The sequence below is a fragment of the Cetorhinus maximus genome, chromosome 19, assembly GCF_964194155.1.
Source record: "Cetorhinus maximus chromosome 19, sCetMax3.hap1.1, whole genome shotgun sequence".
In the NCBI taxonomy this organism is placed as follows: domain Eukaryota; kingdom Metazoa; phylum Chordata; class Chondrichthyes; order Lamniformes; family Cetorhinidae; genus Cetorhinus; species Cetorhinus maximus.
Window position 1 is genome coordinate 20,838,553 of NC_135897.1, and position 12,524 is coordinate 20,851,076.

A 12,524-nucleotide genomic window follows, 5' to 3' on the forward strand; every position below is an offset into this window, starting at 1 on the left:
CAACAAGAAACTTTTTCTCTTTCTCTCAAGTGCAAAGGAACGCAAGCTCCAACAACTCATTGACACCAACACCCATCCAGGACCCTCCACCCTTGCCTGTCCCTCTGTCTCCATCCCGTCTTCCGATCCCAGTCCCGGCCGTGTATTCACCATACCCCTGACCTTCCCCTCTCCGATGCTGAACGTTCAGTGCTCAGCAAAGGACTTAGTTTCGTACCCTTATGCCCTCATCTCAATGAATTTCGGGCTCGGCACGATGCTGAACTCTTCTTCAGCCGCCTTCATCTCCATGCTCACTTCTTTGGGCAGGAGTCCTCTCCCCGTTCAACGGATCCTTTTACCCACCTCCAATACTCTCCCTCCACCTGGACCCCTCCCTCTGGATTCTTACCTTCTCTTGATCTTTTCATTGAGAATTGTCGGCGTGACATTAGTCGTCTCAATTTCTCTGCTCCTCTCAACCATTCTAACCTGTCTATCTCTGAGCTTGCTGCACTCCGTTCTCTTAGGTCCAACCCTGACATTGTCATCAAACCCGCTGACAAGGGTGTTGCTGTTGTTGTCTGGTGCACTGACCTCTACCTCGCAGAGGCTGAGCGTCAACTTGCAGACATTTCCTCCTACCTCTCCCTGGACCATGACCCCACCACTGAACATCAAGCCATTGTTTCCAGGACTGTCACTGACCTCATCTCCTCTGGAGATCTTCCTTCCATAGCTTCCAACCTGATAGTCACCCAACCTCGGACGGCCCGCTTCTACCTCCTACCCAAAATCCACAAACAGGACTGTCCCAGCAAATCGATCGTGTCAGCCTGTTCCTGCCCCACGGAACTCATTTCTCGCTATCTTGACTCCCTTCTCTCTCCCCTTGTCCAGTCCCTTCCCACCTACATCCGTGATTCCTCTGACACCTTACGTCACATCAACAATTTCCAGTTCCCTGGCCCCAACCGCCTCCTCTTCACCATGGACGTCCAATCCCTCTACACCTCCATCCCCCACCAGGATGGTCTGAGGGCTCTCCGCTTCTTCCTCAAACAGAGGCCCGAACAATCCCCATCCACCACTACTCTCCTCCGTCTGGCTGAACTTGTTCTCACACTGAACAATTTCTCCTTAAACTCCTCTCACTTCCTCCAAATAAAAGGTGTGGCTATGGGTACCCGCATGGGCCCCAGCTATGCCTGTCTCTTTATGGGGTATATGGAACATTCCTTGTTCCAGTCCTACTCCGGCCCCCTCCCACAACTCTTTCTCTGGTACATTGTTGATTACTTCGGTGCTGCTTCATGCTCTCATCGGGACCTGGAAAAATTTATTAATTTTGCTTCCAATTTCTAACCCTCCATCATTTTCACATGGTCCATTTCTGACACTTCCCTTCCCTTCCTTGACCTCTCTGTCTCAATTTCTGGTGATAGACTGTCCACCAATATCCATTACAAGCCTACCGACTCCTATAGCTACCTCGACTACAGCTACTCATACCCCGCTTCCTGTAAGGACTCCATCCCATTCTCTCAGTTCCTTCGCCTCCGTCGCATCTGTTCTGATGATGCCACTTTCAAAAACAGTTCCTCTGACATGTCCTCCTTCTTCCTTAACCGAGGTTTTCGACCCACGGTGGTTGACAGGGCCCTCAACCGTGTCCGGCCCATCTCCCGCGCATCCGCCCTCACACCTTCTCCTCCCTCCCAGAAACATAATAGGGTCCCCCTTATCCTCGCTTATCACCCCACCAGCCTCCGCATTCAAAGGATCATCCTCCGCCATTTTCGCCACCTCCAGCATGATGCCACCACCAAACACATCTTCCCTTCACCCCCCCAGCGGCATTTCGTAGAGATCGTTCCCTCCGTGACACCCTGGTCCACTCCTCCATCACCCCCTACTCCTCAACCCCCTCCCACAGTACCTTCCCATGCAACCGCAGAAGATGCAACACCTGCCCCTTCACTTCCTCTCTCCTCACCGTCCAAGGGCCCAAACACTCTTTTCAAGTGAAGCAGCATTTCACTTGCACTTCCCTTAACTTAGTCTACTGCATTCGTTGCTCCCAATGCGGTTTCCTCTACATTGGAGAGACCAAACGCAGACTGGGTGACCGCTTTGCAGAACACCTTCAGTCTGTCCGCAAGCATTACCCAGACCTCCCTGCCGCTTGCCATTTCAACACTCCACTCTGCTCTCATGCCCACATGTCCATCCTTGGCCTGCTGCATTGTTCCAGTGAAGCTCAACGCAAACTGGAGGAACAGCACCTCATCTTCCGACTAGGCACTTTACAGCCTTCTGGACTAAATATTGAGTTCAACAATTTTAGATCATGAACTCTCTCCTCCATCCCCACCCCCTTTCCGCTTTTTCCCCCTCCTTTTTGTTTTATCTAATAATTTATATAGATTTTTCTTTTCCCACCTATTTCCATTATTTTTAAATGTATTTCCATCCATTGTTTTATCTCTACCTTTTAGCCTTTATAGATTCCTTCCCCCCACCTGCACTAGAGCTATCCGTACCTTGCTCGTCCTGCTTTCTACCCTTAATAAGCACATTCCTTTAGATAATATCATCACCTTCAACACCTCTTTGTCCTATTGTCTGTGACATCTTTTGGTTATCTCCACCTATCACTGGCCCTCTATCCAGCTCTAACCCCGCCCCCCCCACCAAGCCAGCTTATATTTCACCCCTTTCCTATTTTCACTTTGTTCTGTTGAAGGGTCATGTGGACTCGAAACGTTAACTGTGTTCCTCTCCACTGATGCTGCCAGACCTGCTGAGTTTTTCCAGGTATTTTTGTTTTTGTTTTGGATTTCCAGCATCTGCAGTTCTTTGTTTTTATATTTGCAACTGGGTCAGCACTGCTACAGCTGCGGTTACGCAGAACTGCAACTTGCTTAGCACAACTGCAGCTGCAGTTATATTGGTGGCACTCTGTTAATGAAGCACTGTAAGTTGTCCTATATGTGGCTTAGTTCCACAAACTCAGTCATACATCAGGAATTTGAAAAATGCCATTGCTCAAATGAATGGAACTCAGGAGCAAGCAGGTGAGGCAAGGAGTGGTTCTTAACTTTATGATAGGAAAACAGAACAACATATCCCTGAATTTCATCTACCCTTCCTTTCACCATATCCTTCCATCCCACCCTTTCACCATGGGCTGAATTTTGCCTGTTGGATCATGATCCCAACGTTGGCTTTAATTCCAGATCGGGATCCCGGAAGTGGCCGTGGCAAGATGCCAGTCACGATCATCCAGGAGGCGGCTAATTAAGAAGCAGCCCCCAGGAGTCCCATCCGATTAAGGGCAACCGGTTGTCCAGGGAAGCAGGAGGCTCAATAGGAGGGTCCACAGCTATGCCAGGCTGGCAGCCCCACCAGGATAGGTGGACATTGTTGAGGCAGGTAGGTCCTTCCTCTTCATAACTTCTTTACTTTTAACTTCTGTCACTTGGAATTTGAATCCTCCACCAAAATCAGTTTGGCAATTTTCTCCATAATCTTGAAATCCTCTAAATCTGTCTTTAAATCCAGGCAGATCTAATGGGGTTAAAGCCTCTGTTGGCAATGAGGGTCTAATCTACAATGAATTTAGAGAACTTCATAATGGACATGTGGTCAAGGTATGAAACTTCCCCAAACTGGCACCAAATTGCAATGCTTTCTTGTGTTATGAGAAATGAAACATGTCACACAATTACGCAGTAGGGGATTATTTTCTAAGGTGAGCCTGAGGTATAGAGAGGGAGCTTTTCTCTCCTTACGTGATCTGGGATTGTTTATGGGACAGCGTAGAGAAAGCTTTACTCTATATTTAATCCACAAAGTACCTGATCTGAGAGTGTGTGATGGAATAGTATGAAGGGAAATTTACTTTGCATTGAACCCATGGTGTACCTGACCTGGGAGGGTTTAACAGAACAGTGATGAGGGAACTTAATTCTGTATTTAACCCATGTTGTACCTGGTTTGGGGTGTTTGATGGAACAGTGTAGAGAGAGCTTTACTCTAAATAAACCACATGTCTATAAAATATTTTACTCTTTCCCTTTTGTCTGCCAGTCTTTTCCCATTCCTTCTAGGCATTTATAATATTTTTGAGGCCCTTATATTATCGCAACTCTGCTTGATTTTATTTGTTGTTACTCTCCCTCCATTTGTCATCTGCCTCTTTTTTAAGCCTCATTTTGATTTGAATTTCTCTAAACATCTAAGGAATTTGGATGCAAGCAGAATGGCTAGAAAATTGGTGAGAAAAGAGAAAACAGAAAGCAGGGGTTAAAGGCAGTATGTTGACTGGTGGAAGGGTGGATTTGGGAACACTTGTTCATCATTTACATAAATAATTTGGACTCAGGGATTGAAAGCCTAATATAAAAATTTGTGAATGACACCAATTTGGGGGTACAGTTAATATGGAGGTGCAAGAAAATATTAATAAACTTGCAGTAAAGGTGTTTAAATAGTAAATGAATTACAATATAGATAAGTGTGAGGTAAAAGGTTTTGGCCGGATAAATAACAAGGCCACATACTCCTTGGAAAATAAGAGTCTAAATGAAATAGAGGCACAAAAGCATTGAGGATTACGGAGTCACAAATCATCAAAAGGGGGACACAGGTTACCATAAAAAACACAAACATGACAAGGAGATTCATTTCTAGAGGAATGGAATTCAAAAACAGAGATGTTAAACTTCTATAGAGACTTTGTTAGGCCATACTTTGAATATTAGGCACAGTTCTGGTCTCCTTATTGCAAAAAGGATATAAGCACTACAGAAAGTGCAAAAAAGATTTACAAGAATGTACCAGAACTGAGAAGGTACAATTAAGACTGACCGGGCTGGGACTCTTCTCTAGAAAGGAGAAGGTTGAAAGGGGTCCTGACTGAGATATTTAAAATTATGAAAGGGTCTGATAGAGTAGATGTGGAGAAGTTGTTTCCACTTATCGGGGGGGACCAGAACTAGGGGCTATAAATTGAAGATAGTCACTAATAAATCCAATAAGAAATTCAGAGAGTGGGTAGAGTGTGGAACACGCTACCACATGGAGTGGTTGAGGTGAATAGCACAGATGCCTTTAAAGACAAGCTAGCTAAGTACATGAGGGAGAAAGGAATAGAATGTTTGTTGATGAGATTAGACAAATTAGGTTAGGAGGAGGCTTGTGTGGAGCACAAACAGTGGCATGGAGAAGTTGAGCCGAATGGCCTGTCTCTGTGCTTTTAATTCTGCATAATTGTATGTAATTCTATGAACTCCTTTTACTGCTTGTGGCAAAATTTGTAATATGCAATCTAACCAAGTTCTGTTTAAAAGTTTACCACTTATCTGAAAATCTTTCTTTCCAAATTATCTATGCCAACTCCCTTTCTATTGTGTTGAAACTGGCTTTTATGCAGTTATGTACTTTAATCTTTGACTCTTCCTACTCTTTTTCAGTTACTTATATTGAGCCCAATTTTGTCATGGTCACTGTTTCTGAGATGATTCCTTATTTTTACATTACCTATCTTCCCCACTTAATTTATAATACAGTACTTCCTCCGTTCTTGTTAGACTAAAGACACACTGAATTAAAATCAGTAAGAATGTTTTTGGTTCAATTGCCAGTTGGTGCTGACTGAGCTGATCTCAGTTAGGCTAGGATTTGGGCAGCAAAAGGAGCTTCAAGTCCCTGAGATAAAGGAGGATATCAACTTGCATTCATACTCATAATCATAATCCCATATCTCTTACTGGGAACTACATGTGTGCAAGAATCTGGCTCACTCACTATGACACCATCCTTGGTTGAATACGCCCCCAGCATTTAATGTTCCCTGCGCTGTCCTGTCCGGGTTCAGACCATCTGCCCCTTCCTTCGGCCCAACTTCACTGGCAATAGCTCAGCCCTACTCTCTGGAACTCACTCCCTATCACTGCTACACCACTCCATTCCCCATCTTTAAACACTTGCTCAAAATCTATGTTCGACTTTTTGGTTTCTATTCCTAACTCACCTACCTCATCTCTGCACCTGTTCCTTTTGTTATTATTCCTTCTTGTGAGATGGGTGATGCTGGCAAATCTGCTTTGATTGTCAAACACACATTGCCCTGAGGTGGCGATGGTGAACCTTCTCCTTATGGCACTGTAACCCTAGTGCAGTAGCTGCTCCCACCATAGTAGGGAGCTCTAAGACATTCACCCCGTGTTGATGAAGCAAATGAGGTGATATATTTCCTTCAAAGAGTGGGGCGGGGGTGCAGTGGGTTGCAGAAAATTGGAAAAGAAAGAAATTTAGGCTTATGCAGGCATCAAGAGCTTTCAAATGATAGTGTTCATTGAACTGCTGAATTGTAGCACTCAGTGTGTGATGTTCAGGAAGCTTAGTGCCACTTGGACAAGGCATGTGTGTAAGGCTGCTAGCTTGTCTTGCACTCCTGCCATGTGTGGTCCTGGACTCTTCACAATGGTATTAGCCTTCCTTGTCTATTCACAGGCTGAACAACAGGAATTAGGAGGGGTTGAATGTTGCCGCCACTTTGCATCTGTTCAAATAAGCGTGATAGTATCTGAATGCAGCTAATATGCTCCTTCCTTAGACAGGTATAAGGAATTTACAGGGCACAGTGTCTCAAATGCCTAACCATTTTCCATATCTTGACTTCGCCATACCCATGGGTAATGCGACTGTGCTTATTTTCTGTGCTGTACTGTTAGGTCGCCTCCATCCTGTTGGATTGTGGTTGAGTGGTTGCTCCGTGAGGCACTGCGTGCAGTAACACAGGTCAGAGACAAGAAAGAAATTCCTCTGCTGTAGTGCAGTGGAACTAAACACCATCAAATCCAACTTGGTGTGGTGTTGATTAACTAATTTCCTGAGAAAGAGCTGAAAGAGCAGTTCCGAGCTGATAGAAGATTATAGTTATTGACAAACAGGTTCAATACTCCTCACAACACTGAAAAATGTTATCTGTGGAATGCAGGCTAGCTGGTTGAGGAACTCTCACAGATCGGACTAACTTCACTGTTACCATCAAGGTAGGGGAAAAAGGATTCACAATCAGCTATTATCTTCAACCCTTGGTCCCTTAGCCAGCGACTCCATTCCTCTCCCTGGCAACTGTCTGGACCTGAACCAGACTGTTCATAATGTTGGTATCATATTTGACCTCAAGATCAGCTTCTAATCACATATCTGTACCATCACTAAGACTGCCTACTTCTCGCTCCGTGACATCACCCTACTCCAATCCTTCCTCAGCTCATCTGCTGCTGAAACCCTCAAACCTGCGTTTGTTACCACCAGGCTTGTCTGTTCTCACACGCTCTTGGCCAGGCTTCCACGCTCCACCCTCCATAAACTTGAGGTCATCCAAAACTCTTGCATGGGTCTTAACTGGCACCAAGTCCCATTCACCATCGCTTCTGTCCTCATTGACCTACACTGGCTCCCAGTTAAGGACCAAGGGCTGAAGAATTTTAAAATTCTCACCCTTGTTTTCAAATCCCTCCATGGCCTTACCCTGTCTATCTCTGTAACGTCTCCCAGCCCGACAACCAGCATGCCCTCGATTTTGTTTTGAGTCTGTGGGCAATTTTTAAAAGTTGAGTGGTCCCTTTAAATTTGTTTGCCCAGCTGCTTGCATGTGATAATTGAAAGGGGCAGTCTTGTGCACAGCCTGCATGGGAACCTTTGGGTTGCTGTGCGGCTGTGGAGCTTGGGGGGAACATTGCCTACACCGCTCTGAGATAACTGTGCTCATTTAATTCTGGCCTCGTGTGCGTCCTCAATTTTAACTGTTCCACCTGCAGCTGCCAAGACCCTAAGCTCTGAAACTCTCTTCCTCAACTTCTCCTCCTTTCTACCACTCTCTTCTCCTTTTAGATGCCGCTTACAACCTGTTTCTTTGACCAAGCTTTTTTGGCATCTGCCCTAAAGTCTCCTTAAGTGGCTTGTTGACAAATTCTGCTTTAATAATAGTCCTGTGAAGCGCTTTGAAATGTTTTATTATGTTAAGGGCACTATGTTGTTATTGTTCAGGGAGCTCTCTTTTCTTATTTAGTTTCTGATATTCCTCCTCTGCCTCTGGCTGGTCCTAATGCTCACTAAGGTAGCAGCTCCAGGACATTGGCCGTTTGCTGATACCTCTCCCACATGGCCATTTTTATGTGATATGCTGACAGGATATTCAACCACAGGTAAGTAGCGAGGGCTCACATACTTTGGCAAACTTCTTGTGGGCTTTTCTTCCTTATCTGGTAGGATTCCCACTAAGCTTCAGACACTGCTTTAAACTGTCTTCACAATTGTTGCCTTGCAGCTGTCACTCCATGTTTGTGAGGAGATTGCCACTCGTAACCAGAGCCTCCGTTCCTGCACCTCTTCTAGCATGACTTCCAAGCCTCTCTCAATAAAGGAACCAACCATAAGATAAAAGCCAAATGCTGCGGATGCTGGAAATCTGAAATAAAAACAGAAAATGATTGAGAAACTCAGCAGGTCTGGCAGCATCTGTGGAGAGAGAAACAGAGTTAACGTTTTGATTCCTTTATGACTCTTCTTCAGAGCCAACCATCCCCGTCAAACTTTGCACTCACCTTCCAACATTTTCATCAAAACTGCCCTCTAAACCACTCACAGAAAATGGATGTACAGCTTTAAGCTGTTGTCCCAGTGTTAGCTGTGGCTCAGTTATAGCCCTCTTGCCTCTTGAATTACAAGGTTCTGGATTCAAGTCTCACTCCAGGACTTAAGCACAGAAACCAAGGCTGGTACTCCTGTGAGATATTGAGGGCATGAGGTGCTGTTTTTCAGATAAAGCATTAAATTGAGGTCTCATCTGGCTATTTTGCTGGATGGAAAGGATCTTGTTTGCTATATTTTGAAGAAACGTTAACTCTGTTTCTCCCTCCATAAATGCTGCCAGACCTGCTGAGTTTTTCCAGCGTTTTCTGTTTTTATTTGAGTTGTCCCCAGTGTCTTGGCCAATATTTATACCTCAATTAGTATCACACAAATAGATTATCTGGTCATTATCGCATGGCTGTTTATGGGAGTTTGCTGTGTACAAAGTTAGCTGCTGCGTTTCCTGCATTATATCAATAACTACACTTCAAAAGTACTTCGTTGGCTGCCAAGTGCTTCGAACTGTCCAGTAGTTGTGGAAAGTGTTATATAAATGCAAGTTTTTCTTTTGTTTAGGGCCATTGCTGTTCTCTTTGTCAATGATCTGCAGTTGGGTATAGGAGGCACAAGGTAACAAAAATCCAGAGAGAGCCTCTCAGTGGGAAATCAATGCTGTAGGAACATAACATCAGACCCATAGTTATTGGAGAAAGGAGTGCTTTGCTGCAGGGAGTGGCCGAGGCAGAGATTTGTACATCTTTCAAGGGAAAAGTGAATAAATATTTGAATATTTGATGACTCAGGGCTATGTGGAAAGAGCATGGTTAGTTTTTGGATTGCCTAACAAAATGTCAGGTCAAACATAATGGGCTAAATGGTCTCACTTCTGTAGTTCCATGGTTTTAAAGTGTAGTGAGGAGGTAACAGCCTCTACCAGGAATTAGACGGAAGAAGAAGAAATATTAAAAAGGCTAGCAAATAATTTGAAAGGAACATACAAACAGCAAAAGAATACTAAAAGAGAGGGTCAGAAAAAGTGAAAGAAAGGATGGCAGGTGGAGTTTAATGCGGAGGAGTGTGAAGTGATGCACTTAGGATGGACTAAAGTGAAAAGCCAGCGTACTGTAAATGACACCATTTTGAGAAGTTTAGATGAGCAAAGAGATCTTGGTGTCCATGTACACAAACTCTTAAAGATAACAAAGAAAGTTGAAATGGTGTTGAAAAAAATAAACATTTGGCTACTTGGGTTTATAAACAGAAAAATAGATTATAAAAACATGAAGTCTTGCCAGAACTACATAAATCACTGGTTAGACCGCAACTGGAATATTGCGGATAATTCTGGACATCAGACTTCAGGCAAAATGTAAATGTATGGATTATAGATGTGGTGGGTATGGATTATTGATGTGTGTGTGGATTTTTTTTATTCTTTCATGGGATGTGGGCATCATTGGCGAGGCAAGCATTTGTTGCCCATCCCTAATGGCCTTTGAGAGTGGTTAAGACCCACATTGCTCTGGGTCTGGAGTCACATGGAGGCCAGACCAGGTAAGGAGGGAAGATTTCCTTCCCTAAAGGGCATTAGTGAACCAGATGGTTTCTTATGACAAATCAAATGATAGTTTCAAGGTCATCATTACTGAGACTAGCTTTCAATTTCAGATTTTTTTCTATTAATTTATTGAATTTAAATTCCACCAGCTACCATAATGGGATTTGAACTCATGTACCCAGAGCATTAGCTGGCCTGTGGATTACTAGTCCAGCAAATGTTGTTCAATCGCGGAATCACATCTAATGTTGGACACTGTGTTTTGAGTTTTGCAAGTACGGCCTGGTTGGGTACGGTCTGTTGCGAACCACAGCTGGGACATGCTGTTTGATATGATCTGCCAATCTTTGGGACCTCCGGCCTACATACCAAGCATCACACTGGCACTGAAATTCATATACCACATTACTCATTTGTGTGATAGGTAGAATGTCTTTTTGGCTTGACGGCAGCATCCTGTTAGTGGCGAATACCACTTGTGTTGCTACTGCATAGTAGCAGCGTGAAACAGCTAGCTTCACCTGTTGCTCAAATGTTTGGGATTCCTTGCCCTTCCAGGGTAATCTGAGGTGGACAGGGCACTTTTCAGTGCTGAAAGTAATGACCTTAGGCCCGTTCGTGAGTTTGCGTGATATACAGCACAAAATGATCTGATCAGGGTAGCCATTACCCTGCAGGATTACTTTGATGCGCCCTATTTCAGCATCAAGCTTGCATGGTGAGCAAATGGCTGGGACCCTAATTACAAGGTTGCCAATAAGACCAACCTTATAGCGCGTGGAACTGTAAGAATCCTAATGCGTGTATTGACCAGTGCTCGCAAAACTCAAAACACAGTGTCCAACGTGAGACATGATTCCACGATTGAAGAACATTTGCTAAATAATCCTCAATGTGCTAAAAATCACGCTGCCAACCAATTTAAGGTTGTCACTTGGGCTCGCAATGTGATGCATTTGCGTGTAGTGGAAGCTACATATATTAATACGCAGGGCCCTGTTCGTTGCAGACAGAAAGAACATGTCCATACATTGCGCCTGTTTCAACTAAACAAAATAAGTGACAGCCATTCACTGACTCATTCTTCAGGACAATGCCTTGACCAATCAGGTTCAAGCTGCCTGGTTTAAATTTCAAACAATGCGTGAAAGTTAACTGTTAGTCACCATCAGTGGTGCATTCTCCATGGCAATGCCACTTGCCAACCAACCAGCAGTCTCTTCACATACAGTATAAATTGTTGTTTTCCCCCTTATATTGGTATTCTTGTGAGTACAAGATGAAAAGCTTAGGCATGTCTGTTTTTTTCAGCAAGTATAGATGTGGTGAGTATGCATTATAAATGTAGTGATCTGGAATTTTGGATGTGTTTGTGGATTATAGATGCAATGGACATGAGTTTAATTCCCCCATTATAGGCCTTGTGACCAACTGAATCTGAAATTGAAGTTGAATCTTGCCTTCCAAAAATGGGTGGATTGGAGCCGTGAGAGAGATGAAAATTCAAAAAATCTGAAGCAGGAACCCAGTCCGCTTCAAACCCAATTTCTCCTGATGTTAATGGGGCTGGGACAAGGGGTAGGGCTTGTAGGCAGCGTGTTGGTCATTTAAGTAATATAATATATATAATATAATGTATAATATAATGATTACACAATGTTCAGTACCATTCATGACTCTTCAGATACTGAAGCGGCCTGTGCCTATATGCAGCAAGACTTGACAACATTCAGCCTTGGGCTGATAAGTTGCAGGTGACATTTATGCCACACAAGTGCCAGGTAATGACCACCTTGACATTCAATAGCATCACCATTGCTGAATTGCTCATCAACATCCTGGGGGGGTTACCATTGACCAGAAAATTAATTGGACCAGCCATATAAATACCGTGGCTACAAGGGAATCTACAGTGAGTAACTCACCACCTGACTCCCCAGAGCCTGTCCACCATTTCCAAGGCACAAGCCAGGAGTATGAGGGAATACTCTCCACTTGCCTGGATGAGTGCAGCTCCCACAACACTCAAGAAGCTTGACACCGTCCAGAACAAAGGAGCCCACTTGGTTGGCACCCCAACCACCAGCGCAAACTCTCATTCCTTCCATCATTGATGCACAGAAATAGCAGTGTGTACCATCTACAAGATGCACTGCAGGAACTCACCAACAGTACCTTCCAAACCCATGACCTCTACCACCTGGAAGGGCAAGGACAGCAGATGCATGGGAACACCACGACCTGCAGGTTCAAGCCACACACCACCCTGACTTGGAACTATATCACTGTTCCTTCACTGTCACTGGATCAAAATCCTGGAACTTCCTCCCTAACAACA